The sequence below is a fragment of the Sus scrofa genome, chromosome 15, assembly GCF_000003025.6.
Source record: "Sus scrofa isolate TJ Tabasco breed Duroc chromosome 15, Sscrofa11.1, whole genome shotgun sequence".
Classification (NCBI taxonomy): Eukaryota; Metazoa; Chordata; class Mammalia; order Artiodactyla; family Suidae; genus Sus; species Sus scrofa.
In genome coordinates this window covers 131,705,269-131,728,632 of record NC_010457.5, presented here as the reverse complement: position 1 = coordinate 131,728,632, position 23,364 = coordinate 131,705,269, and the positions used below count along the sequence as shown (strand labels likewise).

The following is a 23,364-nucleotide window of genomic DNA, read 5'->3' as shown; positions in this document are numbered from 1 at the left end:
ACCTAAAAAGGACAAAAAGACCAAAAAAGAAAAAAAAAAAGTCTGGAGTTGGGAGTGCCTGCTGTGGCCCAATAGGATCAGCCACGTCTTTGGAGCACTGGGATGCAGGGTTGATCCCTGGCCCAGTATAGCGGGTTAGGGATCCAGCATTGATGCAGCTGCAGCTTAGGCTGCAACTGTGGCTGGGATCTGATCCCTGGTCTGCAAACTCCATGTGGCAAACATAAAAAATAAAAAAAATATAAATCTGGACATGAAGAAATAAAAAAGTCTCACCAATGCCTTCTCCTCTACCCACCCCCATTTTCAAACTAGATCTGCCTCTGGGGAAAGGGAGATCCCAGCTACAGTGTAAGGGACCAAGTTGATTTTTGCTTTTGAACTCCAAGGTCTGGCTGTTTGGTGGTTTAAAGGGGATCTTTTTTTTTTTTTTTTTTTTTTTTTTTTTTTTTTTTTTGCCTTTTTCTGGGGCTGCTCCTGTGGCATGTGGAGGTTCCCAGGGTCTAATCAGAGGTGTAGCTGCTGGCCTACGCCAGAGCCACAGCAACGCGGGATCCGAGCCGAGTCTGCAACCTACACCACAGCTCATGGCAACGTGAGATCCTTAACCCACTGAGCAAAGCCAGGGATCGAACCTGCAACCTCAGGGTTCCTAGTCAGATTCATTAACCCCTGAGCCACGAGGGGAACTCCCTAAAGGGGATCTTTGAGGGCCATTTTGGCGACAGGGATTTAAGCTTCTTGTACTGACTTTTTGTTTTTATTTTTCTGTCTTTTCTAGGGCTGCCCCCGTGGCACATGGAGGTTCCCAGGGTAGGAGTCTGATTGGACCTACAGCTGCCAGCCTACACCAGAGCCACAGCTATGTCAGATCCGAGCTGCATCTGCGACCTACGCCACAGCTCATGGCAACACCAGATCCTTAACGCACTGAGCGAGGCCAGGGATCGAACCCTCAACCTCGTGGTTCCTAGTCGGATTCGTTAATCACTGAGCCCTGAAGGGAACTCCTATACTGACTTTTGAGCCTCCCACTCCCCCCGCCAAGATTCTGGAAAGTGACAGAACTAGTCCAAGGCTAACCTGCAAAGCTGTCAGTGGGATTAACTGCCAAATGAAGCCGGGGGTCTGGCACAGAGTGGGCAGCCAGCAAATGGTTTTCGAGGGGCTCAAACAAGATCCATGCACAAGGTCATAGCATCTGATGGAGGGAGGGCCACCCAGCTGGGGCCTGGGGGCAGCTGGCAGGGGGACCTCAAGGCAGGGGGCTTAGAAGTAGGCCCTGAAGAGAGGGGATCATTTGCATAACTGGGAAGGGGTTTGGGGCTCACCGGCATTTCCCAGAATGCCCTCTGTTTTCTTCTCCAGAAGTGGTAAGAGGCTGAGGGCGATATGGGTTTCTCCACGCAGTTGTAGTATGAGTGGCCCTCACCACAAAGCACCAGCGCCAAGTCAGAGAGAAAGCAAGTCTAACCACTGCCTCCCCTCCACTGTGTTCTGTGAAAGTCTCATCCTGTGCGGCGTTGAAAGGCGGCCCCCCAAAGACGCCGCCACATTATAAACAACTGCCCCGCAAATGCAACCTTAATTTGGGAAAAGGGCCTTTGCAGACACGGTTGAGGATCTTGAGATGAAGACATCTGAGGGTCATTACCTGGGTGGTCCCCAAGTCCTGTGACAGTGTCCTTATGCGAGGCACACGGAGGAAAGTCAGAAGGGAGGGCTGTGGGCAGAGACTGGAGTGACACAGCCCCAAGCCTGGAGCCACCAGAAGCTGGAAGAGGTCGGGACAGAAGCTCCCTAAGAGCTTCCAGAGGGGGTGTAGCCCCGCTGCCACCTCGATTTTGGACTTCTGCCTTTCTGCCGAGAAGATAAGTTTCTGTTGTTTGGAGCCACCAAATCTGTGGCAGGAGCCCCAGGAAACAAGTGCTGACCCTAAGCCATGGTTTCTGCCAGTTCCTGAGGTTTGCGCTCCTAGGATGTCTTCCACATGTGCCTTGTTTTGTTCTGTTTTGCCCCATTTGGTTCCAGGTCCACCTGGAGGTGAGACTTAGTCCCCTCATCTCATGCCGGGCAAAGTGCATCTCAGCCAAGAACGTCTTGCCTTTTTTTCTTGGAAAACATGGGTTATGAGGTTGGGGGGTAGGAGCGTTCTCTTCTCCAGTGAGAATTTGGGCACGTGAAATGATTGCCAACCTTTGCAAAGCTGATGCTACCTCTCTGTGGAGGCAAATCCTGAGAAACAGAACTGCGCCTATGAGTGTGTGTGTGTGTGTGTGTGTGTGTGTGAGTCACAGAGAGTTGCATTTCATGTGAGTCCCCGAGCTCTTCCCCTCCCCCATCCTTGTTCCCACCAGAGAAAGGAAAGGCACCCTCTGACCAGCGGAGATGCTTGTCACCTGGAACCTGGGATGCTGCCCAGAATCTGCTTCTGAGGACAAAGAGGAGCAGAATAAGAGGGGCCTGCCCAGGCCTGAAGCCTTGTTCTTGTGTGTTTTTCTGGCACTGGCTGAAGTTTCTGGAGGGCTCTGTGACCACTCAGACCCATGGCATAGCGTGGGCCTGACCCTGGTGCTCCCCCTCCCCCTGCAGGCCCCTCCAGGTCACCTTAATACCCTCCTGTCATTGTCCCCCCGAATCCTCCCCGTTCCCAATACAATCAGAGCCTGCTGATTGTATTTCCTCCCTGTCACTCAAATGTCATCTCCACAGTTCCACCGTCACCAGCTCTGTTGGTACCTGGTTCCTCCTGGTTGGCACCTGTGATGATTGCAATTTGCCTGTGAGCTGGGGGTGGGGCAAGAACCATGGCTCCTTATTCATCAGCATGTCCCAAGCGCTCCCAACAGGGTCCAGTGTTCAAGAAATACTTGTCAAATAATTGAGCGAATGAATGAACAAATGCCATTTTGAGGCAAGATGGTATTGGGCAGGCCACGGCTCCTGCCCCAGCAGAGCACAAGATCACTCAGGAACAGCCCCAGGAGTCATGGTTTCTGCCAATTCCTAGGCAGAAAAGAAAGAGAAGATACCCTGCTGTGCGAGGTGAATCCCCTTCCCAGCCAAGCACAGGGCTGGGAGTAGCCAGGAGCCTCCCGGGCCGGGAACCTGCAGGATGGACATCTCAATCCTAGAGCTTGGAACCCTGGGGACTCTGCTTTCCACCTGTGTGGTGTCTCCCAGGTGTGTTTTCCCTTCATTCAACATTTCCAATGGATGCTGAGTTCAGAGTGTCTGCAGGTGGTGGGGGTTTTACCGGGTGATGAATGGGGCAAGGATGCTCCAGGAAACTGAAACGTAGACCCTTCCCCCATTTAGGAAGACAGAAAAGGAGGGTTAGTCCAGGGTAATTTAGGAAGCCTTTCTAAACTTCCTGTGTGGCTGGCAGACTCCTTGGGGCTGGCAACCTTCTCCGTCTACTCCGTAATGCCCCCACCCCAATAGTTTACTCTGAAATTGTCAAACCTACAGAAAAGTCGAGCAAAATGAACAGCTTTATACGGTCCCCTGGCTTCTCCAGCAGTGAACATCTGCTCTCTGTGCTTTTTCTCTCTCCTTCTCTCTGTATATTTCACATACCTTTATTTTGCTGAACAATTTGAAAGTTAAGTTGCTGACATCTTGACACTTCGCTTCTAAATATCTCAACATCTCCTAATAAGGATGTTCTCCCACGAAACCACAATACCATTATCATAACTGTAACAGCACCCAGCATACCGTCTGTATTCAAATCTCTATAATTGTCCCCCAAATGTCTTTGGTAGCTGGATTATTTTTTCCTTTCTAGGATCAAGTCAAGGCTCACGCGGAATATTTGGTCGTCTCCCTTTGGCTTTTCCTCATCTAAAACAGTCTCTCACCTTTTTGTTGTTTATTTCTATTTGCCTGTTTTCGTGACATGGGCTTTTGTGAAGAATCCCAACCAGTTGTGTTGTAGGATGGGCCACACGCCGGATTAATCCGGTTGTATACTCATGATTAGATTCAGCTTTAATCTTTTGGAGCAGGAATGCAACCTTGATGTAATCGTTGGCTTCTCATTGCAAGACATTGGTGGGCAAAGGATGTCAGGTATTTTACCCTTTGATCACCAAGCCTCTCTCTGCTTTGTAATTAGTCATTTGTAGAATGGTCACGTGGTCAGAGGATCAACTGAATATCCAGGTCACCCGGTAGTTTTCACATTCGCTGATGAGACTTGCCTGAGTCAAGCACTACAATGGTGATCACAAAAGTGGTGGGTTTGTATTCTTTTATTAATTCCACATTTACCAGCTGGCATCTTCTGTAAGACTCCCTTCCCCCCCTCCCTTTTCTCCCCCCTGCTAAAAATCACTTTAGATTTGTAGATTTTAAAAAACTGTGTTATAAATTATCGTTATTCATTTTGGTGTTCATGCTGTCCCACACTGAACGGTGGGAGTCTGGATGCAGCACTGGACTCCCTTTGGCATGATCACATTTATCTGGTGTTCTTTCATGCTTTCTGGTATAATTGGAGACTCCCATTGTACATTTTCCACCCCACATCTAGGATTAACCATTTCTTTGAGGAGTCCTTGTGTCTGGTTCTCTTAGAGGTGAGTGATACATAGAAAACAAGAACTTAGTGTTATGTGTGCTCATTGTCACAGGGGTGTCATTGCCTCTGGGACTGTCAGTGACCAGAACCCAGGAAACTCATTAAAAAAGAAAATCATGAGTTCAACCTGATAGTCCCACTGCAAATTTAACCTTATAAGGTTTTCCTTTGACTTCTTTGGCTTATTCCTAGTATCTTTTTTCTTTTACGGCAAAGTAGGTATTTGATTAATACTATAAAATACATAAAAGTTTCAGCACCACATGAGCAGTATTACAACTAACTACACCTACAAGTAAAGAACTAAAACATCATGGGGGTGAGGGGTGCCCATTCTCTGTCTTGTCCAAACCTGTGTGTAACTTATTTTTGGCTTCTGTATCCCTGTTTCCGAATCTGAAACAGCTGGCGATGCAACCAGCTGAGGGTCATGTAGTACGGTGGTGCTTATTTAGTGGAAAAATGTCCGCGTACAAGCAGACTCATGTAGTTCATAACCGTGTTGCTCGAGGGTCAGCTGTATAAGATTTTTTTTTTTTTGCATATTTTTTGTTCTTAGAACAATTAGAGTACTTGAATCAACTCCTTCTGGGTGGCCGTGTTTGTTCAGTTTGGTAAGTAATCCTTTCGCTTTGTTCCTGTTTGCAGTCCATCATAGGGTTTGCTTTATCCCATTCTTTAAAATTTAATTTTTCAAATACATAAAACATTTATGTGCTTCAAAGTTAAAATGATACAAAAAGATATACAAGTGAAGTCTCACTGCCATCCCTAGTCCTATGGTGCCCCCTCCCGTCTCCAAACTTAACACTTTCCATTTGTTTCTTTTTCTCTTTTTCTTTTTATGGCCACACCTGAGGCATATGGAATTTCCTGGGCTTTATTTGGAGCTGCAGCTGCCAGCCTACACCACAGCCAAGGCAACACCAGATCCGAGCTGCATCCGCGACCTACACCACAGCATGAGCCAATGCTGGATCCTTAACCCACTGAGGGAGGCCAGGGATCAAACCTGTATCCTCACAGAGATAACATCAGGTCTTTAACCCACTGAACCACAACAGGAACTCCAGTTGTTTTTTTTTTTTTTTTTTTTTTTTTTCTTCTTTTTATAGCTGCATCCAAAGCATATGGAAGTTCCTAGGCAAGGGTTCAAATACAAGGCACAGCTGAAATCCATGCCACAGCTATGGCAACAATGGATCCTTAACCCACTGTGCCGGGCTTGGGATTGAACCAGTGCCACCACAGAGACTAACAGCATCATTACCCCACTGCACTATAGCAGAAACTCCTTTTCATTAGTTTCTGTTATACTTCCTTTCTTTTCATGAAAATAACACACACATATTATTTTCTCTTCTTCCTTACAAAGGACAGTATCATACAAAAGACAGTATAATATATACTCTCCTTTGCCTATTATCCTGAGCTTTGTTACCCGTTTAAACAGACCTCTGACTACTCAGCCATAAAAAAGAACAAAATTATGCCATTTGCAGCAACATAGATGGAACGAGAGACTCTCATACTAAGTGAAGTCAGAAAGAGAAAGACAAATACCATATGAGATCACTCATACCTGGAATCTAATACATGGTACAAATGAACCTTTCCATGGAAAAGAAACTCATGGACTTGGAGAACAGACTTGGGGTTGCCAAGAGCAAGGGGGATGGAGTGGGATGGACTGGGAATTTGGGGTTAATAGATGCAAATTACTGCATTTGGAGTGGATAAGCAATGAGATCCTGCTGTATAGCACAGGGACCTCTATCTAGTCACTAGTGATGGAACATGATGGAGGATAATGTGGGAAAAAGAATATACATATATATGTATGAATGGGTCACTTTGCTGTACAGTAGAAATTGACAGAACACTGTCAATCGACTATAATGGAAAAACTAAAAATTATAAAAAAATAAATGGACCTCTGGTGCCCACTTTTGTTTTTCCCTCTTTTGGAACATTCTGCCTTCACGTGGAATCCATTCAGTGTTGGCTTTTGTCTAAACTACTGATGCTGGGTATCTGGGAGGATCAAAAGTGGTCCCTCGGTGCCATGGCAATACTTGGTCCTTCTGGGGCTGGCACAGCCCTCAGATTCTGCAAGTGATGAAAAGGCAACAGGACAAAGATACAAACTAGGGCGAAGGTCACTGCAGGCTGACCTCTCCTGTCTGGCCTTGAGTCCTCAGGTGTCTTGGGAGGCAGGTGACTTGGGGGGTGGGCTCGGGAGGAGGGGCTGTGACACTGGAGGATAATGACATGTTACAAGGAGAGAAGCAGCTCCTGTGACCAACACCTGCCTTAGTTAAAGTACGCACTTAGAGAAAAATTGAGGTAAAAGTCACAGAACATAAAACTCAACACTTTAATCATTTCGAAGTGTACATTTTTTTAATTAAAAGTTTTTATTATAGTTGATTTGCAAAAATGTATACTTAGTGGCTTTGAGAACATCCACAATGCTTGGTAACCACATTTTTATCACTTCAAAAGGAAACCTCACAGGCTGAAGCAGTCACTCCCTGTTTCCCTCCCCCCACAGCACCTGGCAAAGTCACTAATTTGCTTTCTGTCTCCGTGGATTTGCCTATTGGTGACATTTTGGATAAATGGAATCATAACATAGGTGCCTTTGTGCCTGGCTTCTTTCACTCAGCATGTTTTTAAGGCTCATCTGTGTTGCAGATGTATCAGCATTTCATTCTTTCTTATGATTGCATAGTTTGTGAGTGAAAAATGTTGCCTGTCGGGTCAGTTAACAAAGGATGTTGCACGTGTTCCCTTCGTGGCTCAGCAATTAATGAACTAGACTAGGATCCATGAGGACGAAGGTTCGATCCCTGGCCTCGCTCAGTGGGTTAAGGATCCGGCGTTGCTGTGAGCTGTGGGGTAGGTCCCAGACGTGGCTTGCATCTCGAGTTGCTGTGGCTGTGGCTGTGGCATAGATCACTGGCTACAGCTCCAATTTGACCCCTATCGTGGGAACTTCCATGTGCCTTGAGTGCAGCCCTAAAAAAGCAAAAAACCCCCCCCCCAAAAAAAAACACAAAGGATGGTGCAGCCATCAGACAAATCACTGCCGCTCCCCTCAAGGGAGCCCTTAGGATGCTGAGCATGGTAACAATCGGGCTGGGCCTTGCCAAGCCCTTGGCCACCTCCCACGGTGCACCCTGAGGGGACTCAGGATGGGAAAGAACAGGACACTGGCCCAGGATGGCTAAGGTGCCCAGCAAAGGAATGATTTCAGTGAGCCCAGACTCTCCATCTTCCCACACATAGAACAGCGCTGCATTCCTTCACTTGAGCTGTCTAGTTTTCTTGGATTAACAGTAAACTTTTGAAGTTCTGTCTACCTGGTCTTGGTTGCAGAAGCTCCTGTATATCCTGGCTCTTCTCTTACCTGTTTCTTTTTCTTTCTTTCTTTCTTTTTTTTGTCTTTTTGCCATATTCTTGGGCCGCTTCTGCAGCATATGGAGGTTCCCAGGCTAAGGGTCTAATCAGAGCTGTAGCCGCCAGCCACAGCAACTTGGGATCCGAGCTGCGTCTTCAACCTACACCACAGCTCACGGTGCCGGATCCTTAACCCACTGAGCAAGGCCAGGGATCGAACCCTCAACCTCATGGTTCCTAGTCGGATTCGTTAACTACTGAGCCACAATGGGAACTCCTCTTACTTGTTTCAAGTAGAGATCTGAGAGGCTGTCTCAGGCTCAAGTCCTCAGTTTTGTCTGCCAAGTAAAACCTGATTCTCAACTTTTAGGTTGTGCTTTTTTCGTTTGTTTCTTTTCAATTTATTATTATTATTTTTTTTAATATTTATTTCCCCAATACAATTTTTTTTCTACTGTACAGCATGGTGACCCAGTTACACATACATGTATCCATTCTATTTTCGCATATCATGCTCCATCATAAGTGACTAGACATGGTTCCCAGTGCTGCTTTGTTTTTTTTTCTTTTTTTTCCTTTTTTTACAGCCGTACCTGCGGCACGTGGAAGTTCCCAGGCTAGGGGTTCAAGAGGAGCTGCAGCTGCAGGCCTGCAACCCAACCTTGGCAACACCAGATCTGAGCCATGTCTGCAACCTATGGTACAGCTTGCAGCAACGCTGGATCCCTAACCCACTGAGTGAGGCCAGGGATCAAACCCACATCTTTATGGACAGTAGGTTGGGGGTTCTTAACCCACTGAGCCACAATGGGAACTCCCATGTCCTTTTTTTTTTTTTCTTCTTCTTCATTCACCAAGTTCATTGTACAGATAGACTCCAGCTTATCTTTTCATCAGCTGATAGACAGCTGGCTGCTTCCATCTTCTGGCTGCTGTGAACGGTGCTGCTGTGAATATTCTTATATGTCTTTGTTTGAACACCTGTTTCCCATTCTTCTGGGTGTATTCCTAGGAGTGGCATTTTTTTAACCCTTTGAGGAGCCAGCAAACTGCTTACAACAGCAGCTACCTCATTTTACCTTGTCAGCAGCAAAATGTAAGGCAGCGTAAGTGTCCCAATTTCTCCAAGCCTCACCAACACTTGTTTTTTTCTGTGCTTTTGCTTCTAGCCATCCTAGTGGGGGTGAAGTAGTAAAAACAAACACGTTTTGACCCAAGTTTGAGATGTCACATTATAAACACTTATGTTGCTCTTTGCTTTCATGAGACTACCTAAGGCTTCCATTTTCCAGCAAATAGGCTTAGGCTTTGTTAGACTTACCTTAAATTGGTGACACCAGGAGGTCACAGTGAAAGCAGGAGAATCCTGGTATCTATGAAGCATGTTAGTTTAAGGTTTGCCAAAAAAAAAAAAAAAAAAAAAAAAAAAATCAAAGAAACCAATTTTCCAGCCACACGCCCAGTGTACGATGAGAGACTTGAAAAACGGAGGTATTATTTTTTTTTATGATTTTTGTTTTTTCCATCATAGCTGGTTTACAGTGTTCTGTCAATTTTCTACTGCACAGCAAAGAGACCCGGTCACACACACATGTATACATTCTTTTTCTCACGTGATCCTCCACCATGCTCCATCGCAAGTGGCTAGATAGAGGTCCCAGCGCTACACAGCAGCATCTCATTGCTCGAGGTGCTATTATTAACTTGGGGGCAGGGTGTGAAATTCACAACCGAGACAGGCGACCTTTAGGACTCTTGTCAAATCTCCCGTGATGTTTCTGATCAAGGCAAGCTGGCCCAGGGCCTGCAGAATCCAACCATCTTGATAAAACCACATGAATTGGGAGAGTAACCTTCTCACGACCAGCTCCCCCAGGGGGATTTTTCAGCCAGGCACCTTACCGTATGGCTCGGAGCCTTAGCGGCGGCCGGGAGGCCACGTTCTGGGGCTGGGGGACCCCTGTGAGTCAGAGCACGAGACCAGAGAGGGTTAGAACTACCACTTCCTGTATGTGAGAAACACTCGAGAGGAATGTCATTCCCCACCCGCCCACCCCGTAGGCATCAAGCAATCGGATTCTTTCTTTATGTCTCAGCCTCGAGCACCCCCCTAAACTCCCGAAAAAAAAACAAGGCGCCGCCCAAGGAGTGTGCCCAGGGGAGGTCCAAGGTGGTTTTCCTATCGCTGGTTAGTGATTTTAACTATGATTATTTCTCAGGGTGGGCAGCCAAGCAGATGTCAATGATATGCATTGATAATTGAGGTCTTAACTCATGTTATCCTCATGCCAAGTTCAATGTCACTGATGCGACAAAGTGGGAGAATTCCACCTGGTGGGTCAGGAAAGGCTGGACAGATGACGGGGTGTTTGTGGGGAGGCGGCAGCCTCAAAGGATGGGTGGGATTGAGATGGAAGAGGACAGAAGCAGGAAGATACAGGTGTGTCCCACCTACATGTACTGGCGGCTGAGCCTGGAACCAAAGGAGAGTGTCCCTGAGTAGAATGAACTTCTGGGATAAAACCATAAATCAGAAATGTATCCTAGGAGTTCCCGTTGTAGCTCAGTGGTTAACAAACCTGACTGGCATCCATGAGGACGTGGGTTCGATCCTTGGCCTCGCTCAGCAGGCTAAGGATCCGGTGTCGCCGTGAGCTGTGGTGTAGGTTGCAGATGCGGCTCGGATCCTGTGTTGCTATGGCTGTGGTGCAGGCCAGCCGCTACAACTCCAATTCGACCCCTAGCCTGGGGACCTCCATATGCCGCCACTGTGGCCCTAAAAGAGAAAAAAAAGAAAAGAAAAAGAAAAAGAAAAAAGAAATGTATCCTAAAGAGGAGCTCCTGTTGTGGTGAAGTGTAAACGAACCCAGCTAGCAACCATGAGGATGCAGGCCAGATCCCTGGCCTCCCTCAGTGGGTTAAGGATCTGGCGTCATCGTGTGCTGTGGTGTAGGCCAGCAGCTGTAGCTCCGATTGGATCCCTAGCCTAGGGTCAAATGCCAAGGGTGCAGCCCTAAAATGCAAAGAAAAGAAAAGAAAAAGAAAAGATATGTATCCAAAAGTGATTGTGGCAATTTTAGTTTAAAAGGGGCCAAATTTTAAAAGTTTGAGGTTATAGGGAGTTCCCTGGTGGCTCAGGGGGTTAAGGATCCACTTAACAGGGGATTAAAGATCCCCTTGTCACTGCTGTGGCATGGATTCAATCCCTGATCTGGAAACTTCTGCAAGCTGCAGGCGTAGCCAAAAAGAAAGATAAAATGAGGTTATGCAACAGGCATAATTATTTCTTGGTGCTGTTAACTGTGAGATTTCTTCCATAGTTATTCTACTGAATGTTTTCCAGACTGAAAAGATAGTCATTTTCAACTAAGGTCGGAGCAGGACACTCTGGGGACAGCTAGAGTTTACTCAAGAATGTCACATTTACCCCTGGGGTCCAGGTGTACTTATTAAAAGCATCTACTCTCACAGCCCAAGGTGTTCCAGTTTGGACAATAAATTATATTGGCACTCTATTTATCATGGGTTATTATTACCACTAACTCAAAAAATTGTGGAAAATCCACATAACATAAAGTTTGCCATTTTAACCACTTTTAAGGGTACAGTTCGATGATGTAGAATAAGTTCTCATTGTACCATCACCACCATCCACCTCCAGAACTTTCTTCATCCTGTAAAACTGAAACTCTGTACTTAATAAACACTAATTTTCCATTCTTCCTTCCCTGCAACCCCCATGCAACCACCATTCTCCTTTCTGTGTCTATGAATTTATGAATTTGACTACTCTGGGTACCTCATACAACTGTAATCATACAGTATTTGTCTTTTTGTGACTGGTTTGTTTCACTTAGCATAATATTTTTAAGATTCATTTTTATGATAGTTGTGTCAGAGTTTGCTTCCTTTTCAAGGCTGAGTAATATTTCACTATCTAAATAAACACTACATTTTGTTTATCCACTCATCTGTATGTAGATGGTTGTTCAAAGTGCTTCCACCTTTTGGTTCTTGGGGATAATGCTGCTATGTACATGGGTGTACGAATATCTGTTGTGTCTCTGCTTTCACTTCTTTCTGATTGCAAAAGGGACTTGCTGGATCGTATGATAATTCTGTTTATTTGGTTGAGGAACTGCCATACTCTTTCCAAGAGTAGCTGTGCCATTTTACCAGCAGTGCACAGCTGTTCCAATGTCTCCACATCCCAACCAACACTTGTTTTCTGTTTGTTTTTGTTTCTAAATAATAGTCATCCTGATGGGTGTGAGGTGGTGTCTCAATGCAAATGAAATGGACTGCATTTTCCTAATGATTAACGCTATTGAGCATCTTTTTCTGTGCTTTCTGGCCATTTGTATATCTTCTTTGGAGAAGTGTCTGTTCAAGTCTCTTACCCATTTTAGAAGCAGTTTTTTTTTTTTAAATTGAATTGAATTGAATTGAATTTTTTGTCTTTTGTCTTTTTAGGGCCACACTCGTGGCATATGGAGGTTCCCAGGCTAATGGTCGAATCAGAGCTGTGGCTGCTGGCCTATGCCACAGTCACAGCAATGCCAGATCCTTAACCCATGGAGCCAGGCCAGGGATCCAACCTGTCCCGTCTTCATGGATGCTAGTCAGATTAGTTTCCACTGAGCCATGATGGGAACTCCTGATTTTTATTTTTTGAGTTTTGGGAGTTCTCCATATATTCTGGATCTTAACCCCTTATTTTATATGTCATGGATTTTGTTTTACATGATTTTGGAAGTTTTCTTCCTTGCAAAATTTTGAGATGTAAGGAATCCCTCAAATGGGCTTTTGCTTGAATGACTCATTGTCTAAAGTATAATTGAATTTTATAATTAAAATGTAGAATGCCATCTTAAGGGTTATTTAGTTAAATGTTACAAATGCAGGACACCAATTTTACAAAAAGATTTGAATTGTGATAAAATATAATCTCTGTTATTCTGCTTATTATCCTTGTTTTAAAAAATCTTTACATTATGTGTTGTGCTATAAAAGATACATTATTTTTCTTGAAGTTCCTGTAGTGGCTCAGTGGTTAATGAATCCGACTAGGAACCATGAGGTTGGGGGTTTGGCCCCTGGCCTTGCTCAGTGGGTTAAGGATCCGGTGTTGCCGTGAGCTGTGGTGTGGGTCGCAGACGAGGCTCGGATCCCGCATTGCTGTGGCTCTGGTGTAGGCCGGTGTCTACAGCTCCGAATCGACCCCTAGCCTGGGAACCTCCATATGCCATGGGATCGGCTCAAGAAAAGGCAAAAAGACAATGAATAAATAAATAAATAAAAGATACATTATTTTTCTTAAAGTTATCTAGTTAACACGTTCTCTCTTAACTATCAATCTACTTCCTGATTTATCTATTGGGAAGCTCTTAATAACTCTTTTGGTACATAAAACAAATGCCTTTCCTAATTGTCATTAATTCTTGCAGCTTTTTACTCTAGCAATTGGTACACTTTCTTCCTTAAGTGTTTGGTAGAACTTGCCAGTGAAATCGTCTGGGCCTGTTGCTTTCTTTTTTTGAAAGTTTATTAATCATTGACTCAGTTTCTTTGAATAGACCTGTGCAGATGATCTGTTTCTTCTTGTGTCAGTTTGGGTAGATCGTGCCTTGGAAGGAATTGGTCTATTTCATTTAAATTACCAAACTTGTGAGCATGGGATTGTTCATAATTTCCTTTCTTTCTTTCCTTCCTTCTTCCTTCCTCTCTCTCTTTCTTTCTCTCTTTCCTTCTTTCTTTCTTTCCTTCTTCCTTTCATGTCTTTTTAGGGCCACACCCACAGCATATGGAAGTTTCCAGGCTAGGGGTTGAATCAGAACTGTAACTGGCGGCCTACACCACAGCTCATGGCAACACTGGATCCTTAACCCACTGAGTGAGGCTGGGGATCGAACGTGCGTCCTCATGGATACCAGTCAGATTCGTTTCCGCTGAGCCACGACAGGAACGCCCCTCTTTCTTTTCTGATATTAGTAATATGGGTCTTCTTTCTTTGGTGAGGCTGGCTAGAGATGTATCAATTTTATTAACCCCTACTTCCCCATCCCAAACCGGCTTTTGCTTTTGTTGATTTTCTCTATTAATTTCCTATATTTGGAGTTCTGCTTGTGGCTCAGTGGTAACAAACCTGACTAGCATCCATGAGGATGTGGGTTCAATACCCGGCTTCACTCAGTGGGTTAAGGATCCGTTGTTGCCCCAAGGGGTGGTGTAGGTCGAATATGTGGCTTGGATCTCAAGTTGCTGTAGCTGTGGCATAGGCCAGCAATTGCAGCTCCGCTTGGACCCCTAGACTGAAAACTTCTATATGCCGCAGGTGTGGCTTTAAAAAGAAAAAAATTTTTTTCCTGTATTCAATTTCATTGATTTCTGCTCCAAAATTTTACATTTCTTTTCTTCTGCTCACTTTGGGTTTATATTGCTCTTTTTTCTCTGATTTCTTCAGGCGGAGGCTTTGATGATTAATTTTAGATCTTTCTTCTAATGTATGCATTTAATGATGTAAAGTTCCTTCTAAACAAAGCTTTTGCTGCATCCCACCAATTCTGATGTGTTATTTTGTTGTAGAATTCCCAGAAATCACCTCTGAGGTGAGAACAGCTTTTTTTTTTTCTTATTTCTTTTTTTTTTTAAATTGTTATTTCCCCAATACAATTCCCCCCCCGCTCTGTACAGCATGGTGACCCAGGCACACACACATGCACACATTCTGTTTTCTCACGTTAACAGCGTTATTACGCCGGCGGGTCCACGGGGAGTCACTTCCCAATCCTGGACCCGGAACAGAAAGGGGGAGATACATTTATAGTGCCTGCTTCTGTGGCTAACAGGCTACATGAATCTATAGTTACACGCAGGATACAGAAAGATGCATAGCTGTGCAGAATGTCTTATATTGTGACTTGAATGATTAACCTCAAGCACAATCTAGCTGTTACTGAATTTCTTTAGAACAATCAGGGCCTGGAGGTTCTCCAGTCCTAATGACTTTGTTTTTCTCAGAGCCCTCGTATGAGTCACCTTAAGTCCACCAAGAAGGACGGTGGCAGCAAGATAGCTTTGCTCTTGTCAAGCACCCTATTCCCTTTTACACATCCCTACAATTTTCCTTTTCACTTAAAAGTTTTAAAAGTATTTTCAAAGTAATTTTTTTCCCCTGGGACTTCTTTGACATCGATGTCATTGAAAAATAAGTTGTTCAATCCTCAGATATTTGGGGATTTTGCGCCTATCTGTTATTGATTTTTAGTTTCATTCTACTATAGTCCGAGCATATAATTTACATGATTTCTATCCTTATAAAGTTATTTAGAGCTGTTTTATGGCTCAGAATCTGGCCTATCTTGGTGAATGTTCCATGTGAGCTTGATGTATATACATACGTAATGGGCGAAGTATTCTATTAATGCTAATTAGATTCAGTTGACTGGTGCTGTTTAGTTCAACAATATCATTACTGACTTTTTTTTTTTTTTTTGTCTGCTGGACCTGATAGGGATGGAGTCGGCACAGGGAGTTGTAGAAGTCCCAGGAGAGGATCACAGATGGAGAGGGAAATCCAGGGGATGCTGGGAGATCACTGTAAGTCAATAAATTGCTCAAGAAAGCCATCAGAACAAGGCAAGCTTCCTTGCCTAGTGGAGGTGCGAGAACTGCCGCAGGTCGTTAGGTGGGGGATGGGCTGAGGCCTGCATTCAGATTAGGACGGAGGGCAGGAGTTTGAGGACCGCCTTCAGCTGATTTGCAATACACTCCTTACCGGATACCAAGGAGGAGCTACTACTCCCAGAAAGGAAGAGGCGGTGTCTTTTCCAGCCCCCACTCCCCTTGGATGATAAAACCGGAGCCCACAGGATCCTCAGGATAGAGCTTCTGTGCCTGCCCGCCTGCATCTCTCACAAGCATCCTATCTTAATAAATCTATTTCTTGCCAATCACTTGATCTCTCGCTGAATTCCTTCTGCTCGGAGACATGAAGAATCTGAACCTCAGTGAGTCCAGACACGGGGTGAGTGATTTTAATTGAAAACGGTGGGTTCAAGTCCCAATCTGGGTTCCGTCTGGGTTCAGTCCCAGCACGTGGGTTCAAGTCCAGTCTGTCCTGGCTGGGTTCAGGCTGTTAGTGCTGTCAGTTTCAGATCTGTCAGCTACTGAGAGAAGGGTGATAAATTCTCTATTATAGTGGGTTTGTCTATTTTTCTTTGCAGTTCTATTTTTTTCCCCTTACGTATTTTGACACTGTTTTTAGGCAAGTACACATTAAAATTGTTATGTTTTCTAGAAGAATTGACCCCTTTATCATTATATAATGTTCTTTTTTATTTCTGATAATTTTTCTTGTTCTGAAGTCTGTTTTATTTGAAATCAATATAGTTACCCAGCTTTCTTTTGATTAGTTGGCATGGTACACTCCATTACTTTATTTTCCCCAGTCCTTTAATTTCTTTCTTCTTTTTTTTTTTTCTGTCTTTTAGGGCTGCACTTGCAGCATATGGAGGTTCCCAGGCTAGGGGTCCAATTGGAGCTACCGCTGCTGGCCTGTGCCAGAGCCACAGCAATGCCAGATCCGAGACGTGTCTGCAACCTCCACCACAGCTCACGGCAATGCCAGATCCTTAACCCACCGAGCAAGACCCGGGATCAAACCTGCATCCTCATGGTTCCTAGTTGGATTCGTTTCCACTGTGCCACGATGGGAACTCCCCATCCTTTAATTTCAAGAAAACTTTTTTATTGTTGTAAAATGCAAATAACATAAAATTTACCATTAACCATTTTAAGTGTGTATTTCAGTTGTATTAAGATGTACATTGCTGTGCCGCCATCACCACCATCCATCTCCAGAACTCTTGAACTGTTTTCATCTTGCAAAGTGGAAGCTATATCCATTAAACAAGAGCAGGTTGCCCTGTTTGCTGGCAACCACTATTCTACTCTCTGTCTCTATGAATTTGACCACACTCTAGATACCTCATACATGTGGAGTCATACAGTATTTATCCTTTTTTTCTTTTTTTTGGTGACTGGCTTATTTCATTTATCCTAATGTGCTTAAGGGTCATTCATGTGGCAGCCTACGTCAGAATTTCCACCCCTTTTTAAGGCTTTCATCTCTTCAGTTTCCTTTTAATCTGTCTGTATCTTTAGACGGAAAGTGGTTTTCCTACAGATAACACAGAGTTGGGTCTTGTATTTGTATCCATGACAACAATCTGTATCTTTTAATTGGTCTATTTAGACCATTCACATTGAAAATAATTATTGCTATCGTTGGGTTAATATCTGCCATGTTTGCTGTTGTTTTCTAATCATTGCCCTTGTTCCGTTTCTTTCTAAAAACTTATGTTCTCAATCTATCTTCTCTGGCTTCATTTGAGCATTTTAAATGACTCCATAGTCTCTCCTGTCTTAGTGCATCAATTGTACTTCTTTTAGGGGTTGCCCTACAGTTTGCAATAGACATTTGCAACTAATCTAAGTCCACTTTCAACTAACACTGTATCACCTCACTGGTAGTGCAGATGCTTATAACAGAATAGTCCCAATGCCTCCCTCCTGTCCCTTATAACACTGCTGCCGTTCATTTCCCTTATCCATAAGCTGTAGCCACCCAATACATTGTTGCTATCGTTACTTTGAACAATTATCTCTCAGATCAATTTAGATTAAGACAAATAAAAAATTATTTTACTTTGACTTATTCCTTCTCTAACGTTCTTTCTTTCTGTAAGTCTGAATTTCTGAACCATATCATTTTCCTGCTTTCTGAAAAACTCCTTTTAACATTTCTTTTAAAATTTTTTTTTCAATTTTTACAGTTTTATGGAAATACTTTTGATCGACAAAGTTGTGATAATTTCTGCTGTACAACAAAGTGATTCATTTCCTTTTAACATTTCTTGTTGGGCAGTCTACTGGCAAGAAATTGCCTCAATTTTTGTTCACCTGAGAAAGGCTTTATTTCTCCTTCACTTTTGAAAGCTCATTTCACTGCATACAGAATTCTCGGTTGGTGGATTTCTTCCTTCCAGCACTTCATTCTCTTCTTACTTGCATAGTTTTTGACAAGAAGGCTAATGGGATCCTTATTCTTGTTCCTCTATAGGTGCAGCTCCCCCACAATCCCGGCTTTTTTCCTCAAGATTTTCTCTAGGTCTTTTGTTTTGGTGGTTTGAATATGCTATGCCCAGGTGTAGATTGTTTGGTATTTATTCTGCTTAGTCTCTGATCTTCTTGGACCTGTGATTGTTTGGTATTTATTCTGCTTAGTCTCTGATCTTCTTGGACCTGTCTATCATTGATTCTGGAAAATTCACAGCCAGAATTTATTGTAAACATCGGTCTGCTCCTCCCTTTGTATTCCCATTCTGTGCATGTTCTACCTTTTGCAGCTGTCTGTTTGTTCTTGGATATTGCCCCATTTTCTTCATTCTCTTTTCTGTTTGCATTTCAGTTTTGATTGCTAGTGTTTCCTTTGGGCACTTTCTTAGGGTTTTCATCTCTTTGCCTTCATTACCCATCTGTTTGACATATATCGACTTTTTCTATCAGAGCTCACTCAACATACTGATCATAGTTATTTTATTTTTTTTTTTAATTTTATCTATTTATGTATTTTCCACGGTACAGCATGGGGAGCAAGTAACACAAACGTGTATACATAATTCTTCCTCCCATTGTCGTGTTGCGGTGTAAGTATGATCATAGTTATTTTATATTTCCTGTCTGATATTCCAAAACCTGTGTCGTTTCGGAGTCTGGTTCTGGTGCTGACTTTGTCTCTTCAGACTGAGTATTTCATTGCTTTTTAGCATGTCTTCTAGTTTTTTGCTGAAGGTCGGATATGATAATAGAACCTGAACTGATCAGGCTTTTAGAGTGAGGTTTTATGTTAATCTGATTAGGATGTGGGCTGTGTTTCATGTTTGTCAGAGCCATAGCTGCCAGAGACTTCAGTTTCCTAGTTTTATCTATTTATTTTTCCTCTGTTGTTTTTGGCTTTCCCTATGAACTCTATCTTATTTATTTATTTGTTTATTTATTTATTTATTTATTGGCTTTTTAGGATTGCCCCCACAGCATATGGAGGTTCCCAGGCTAGGGGTCTAATTGGAGCTGCAGCTGCCAGCCACAGCCACAGCCACAGCATCAGGAGATCCGAGCCTTGTCTGTAACCTACACCACAGCTCAGAGCAACGCCGGGTCCTTAACCTACTGAGAGAGGCCAGTGATCAAACCCACAACCTCATGGTTCCTAGTCAGATTTGTTTCTGCTGCACCACGATGGGAACTCCTAAGAACTCTATCTTAAATAGAGTCTGTGTCTTGCAGCTCTCTTGGTTGTAATTTACTTTCATGAAACTAGAATTGTTGATGCAGTGATGCGTGCAATGGGTTGAATAATGTTTTGCCCAAATTCATGTTCACCTGGCACCACAGAATGTGACCTTATGTGGATCTTTGCAGATATAATTAGTTATAGTAACAAGGTCTTCCTGGATTAAAGTAGGTCCTAAATCTAATACTGTTGCTTTTATGAGAAGAGGAGAGGACCACAGGGATACGCATGAAAGGAGCCCTTTCGCCCCTTTCCTATTTACCCGTTTCTGTTTCCCTCTAATCAAAAAAGCCCAATTATATGAATGTGATAACTAAGCAATTGAAACTAATTACTGACTTGTGCTTTTCTGAATGCACACCATGCCTTGCCGAACTTGTCCATTCTTTCCCTAGATAAAAAGAAGGAAGAATGAAGAATGAAGTAGTTAAAGAATGAGTAGCTCTACCTCCAACAGCCTGCTAAAGAATCCTGCAAGCAGATCACTCAGGCAAGATAATATCTGAAGAGAGTCAGCCAGTTTGCAGGCAATGAAGAATGATGCAGAACCCAACTTCTTGCCTCCCTGATTCACTGACATTCTCCCCCTCAACCCCCATTTTTCCCTTTAAGAACTACCACGCCTGGCTGAGCAGAATCTTTGGAGTTGGTCTCTGGACAAGAGTCCACCTTCTCCCCAGATTGCCAGCTTTTCTGATTAAAGCACCTTTCTAGTGACACTTCCTCTTGAATTATTGGCTTTTGAGCAGTGAGCTGCCAGTGAGTTCCGTAAAACACATAGACACAAAGAAAGAAGGCATGTGATGACAGAGGCAGAAATTGGAATGAGGCAGCCATAAGCCAAGAAATGCCAAGGATCGCCGGGAACCAGCAGAAACTAGGAAGAGGCAAGGAAATATTCTTCCCTAAAGCTCTTAGACAGAGCATGGCCCTGCTGACACTTTGATTTTGGACTTCTAGCCTCCAGAACCGGGAGCAAGTAAATTTCTCTTGCTTAAGCCGCTCAGTTTGTGGTACTCTGTTGCAGCAGCCCTAGGAAACTAACATAGTAAGATATTGGGGAAGGAGAAATATTCTGTAATCTTATGATGAAATCTCAATGGGCCTGAGATCCTGGGCTTGACCTTCAGAAGCATTTCCTGGCCTTCTTCTCCCATTACGTGAGACTGGAAGTGTGGCAGGCCTGGAGTTGTCTCATTGCCCATCCCCCAGGAGAGATAAGGTGCTGGGAAAGCAGTTTCCCTTGATGGAGGGCCTTTGTTAAGAACAGAATGCTCTGGGCTGTCGAAGTTGTTACATTCCCTCTGAGCTTCTTTTAAAAGGGTTACTTTTCTCCTCCCCATCCCTGAAGCTCTAGGATTATTTCCCTACTTTCACAGTGAGAACCCAGTAGGGCTCCTGGAGGAAAACCCCAGGAAAGTGTGGGGCCTCCCTAAGACTGGAACCCCAGCAGATTTTAACTCTCAATCTGGTCCACACTCAACCTCCAGCAATTCATCCAACCATTGGTACTCCTGCCAATTGCTGGCTCCAGTGTCGGTTTCTGCTCCTGGTAAGTGGTGATTCTCTGTGTTTCCTTCTCTCTCCAGATTTCAGGGTGACGGTTTCCCCCATGATCTGAATTGTCCAATAAATCTAAGATAAGTTGTTGCTTTTCAGTTTATTCAGCTTTTTTCATGTGAGGATGGAAGTAGCAACTTCCAAGTCTTTAAATGTAAGAGCTGACCTATGGTTTTTGTTATCCAGGATTGTACATCATACTGTCACAGGTTCCTTGGTCCCTGTCTCACTGCAACAAAGCATTGGAATGGTAGATGTTTTATAAATGTATTAAAGTGAAAGTACATTTTTAGAGAGGGAGAGAGAGAACTCAGGTTGAAAAGAGGGCCCGGCTCACTCTGCAATAGTCTTTATACCCCACAATGCCACCCGAGTGGAGACACAATTTGATCTTTTGATTGGTCTTAGGCAGGCCACTTTATTTGCATGGGGAACAGGTTATATGGTGCCCGGGTGAGGAATGGGCGACATTCCTTCTCTAGCAAGGAGTGAGAAGCCCAGGCTGGCCAAGGTGGGGCAAGGGACATTACAATGGGACATGGCCAGAGCCCTTTGGGTTTAATCTCCTTGAAGGGACCTTGAAGCCTATAACATACCTGGTTTTGTATTGCAATTCAATCTCCCTGCTAAATCTTTTTTCCTTTTTAAAGGCATTTTTTCCTCTCTGCTGAAGACTATAGAGAACAGACATGGAGTAACAAAAATGAAATACACGGGAAAGTTAGAAAGGTCCAGGATCATAGAAAATCTCTCAGAGCGATGACTTTCTGGTCTGCGATTCTGATGTCCCTTCTAGAAATTTCTTGAAACCTAAGTTACCTCTCTCTGCATCTGACCTTGGTGGATGGCGATCACTGCTGCCAGAATATCTTGTTCTTCTTAAAAGTTATTTATTGTGTGTTTCCTTGTCTTGCTGTTACTTTGCAGGCAATTTGAGGTCCAAATTGCAAGACTGCAGGCAGCTGCCCTTGATAGCTGCCTGCAGTCTTGCACAAATCAGTTTGTGATTAGTACTCTGAGAAAGTCGACCTTTTGTTGAATCGGGTCCCCCCACTCCCCCACCCCCGCTGATCTGGTGTAGAATGAATCATATGTATTACTGAGTGATCACTTCCTAGTGTATGTGCCAGGCACGCATTCATGTGTCTATCCTGTGGGCCTGGCTCTATAAAGAACAGACGACCCCTAGGAAGAACCTTTTTGAGCCTGACAACTAGAAATTTGCCCAGACCGTCAAAGCATGATCATTATACAAAACTTGGGCACTACACCTAAATATAAAGAGGAAAATTAAAATGATCCATAATCCCGTAGTCATTATTTTGGTATATATCTGTTAGGGAATCATTGACTGAAACTGCCCACCTTGGCCAGGCAGGTAATAGCCACGTGCATGAGTTGTCTCACAGCAGGAAGCCCTGATAAGGACCTTGGTGCTGCCCTGAAGGCTAACCAGGAGAATTTGGGAGGGGCCAATAGGAAGGGGGAGATGACCAACATCCCAGCATCCTTGGCGCTGAAATCCATCTTGGCTGAGAGGTGCGTGCACCGCCAGGAAGGACCCTGGGCCAGACCAAATATGGGCTGAGCAAGACAACTGGCCAGAGAAAACTTGGAAACTAACCCCATCCCCATAAAACCTGAGACAGTTCTCCTGGGTTCTCTTATCCTGCTGCTCTCCACCTGGGAACACCTTCCCAATAAAGTCTTTTTGCTTTGCCCGCACGTGTGTCAACTCAGATAATTCATTTCCGAGTGTTAGATAAGAGCCCATTCTTGGGCCCTGGAAGGGGTCCCCCTTCTTCCCACAATTCCTCTGGCCCTTTAACTATTCATTGCTTGTAATCAGGGGGAAAGAAGATGAGTTCAGGAATCAACAAAAATCAAAAATGACTTTGCTGTGATTTTTTAATATGTGTACAAAAAGGGATAACAGTGGTTTAGGAATGAGGCTGGGCGGGAACATAGCTTTTTCAATGTGTTTAGGTTCAAATCCCAGTTCTGTCATTTACTTTGGGTAAGTTTCTTTGTGTTTCAGTTTCCTCATCTGCAAAATGAAACTAATACCATCTACTTTGTAGGGTGGTTGGGAGTAATTACATGATGAATGCACATAAAACACTTAACGCAGTGCTGGGAGCAAAGTGTTCAGTAAGAGGTGGAGTTGGTGGAAAAGAAGAGTGAGGGGGAGGAGACCAAAGTGGAGACCACACGATACGTTGTGCTCACCATTGTCCTTCCAGTGAAAGAGTTCCTGCTGTTTTACATGTGATTTATAACAGCTAAGACTCATGTTCCAGCTTGTCGTCACAGAAGAATGCTGGCTAATAAATAAAGAAGGAAGGATAGAATTAGATAATCACCATTCTGCCAAGACCTCTGAAGGGACTGATCCCATCAGTGATGCTAAAGCCATTGGGTGATGGGTTGTGGGGTCTGGGATATTTGCATAGAGTCAACG

General features: G+C 44.0%; 1 long non-coding RNA gene across 1 annotated transcript; it reads left to right on the top strand.

Moving 5' to 3' along the window:
• LOC110257029 lies at positions 4,195–22,624 on the top strand. The gene is made up of 4 exons (XR_002339185.1): positions 4,195–4,240; positions 5,145–5,199; positions 15,501–16,013; positions 19,739–22,624. It is a non-coding gene; the product is annotated as an uncharacterized LOC110257029 (long non-coding RNA).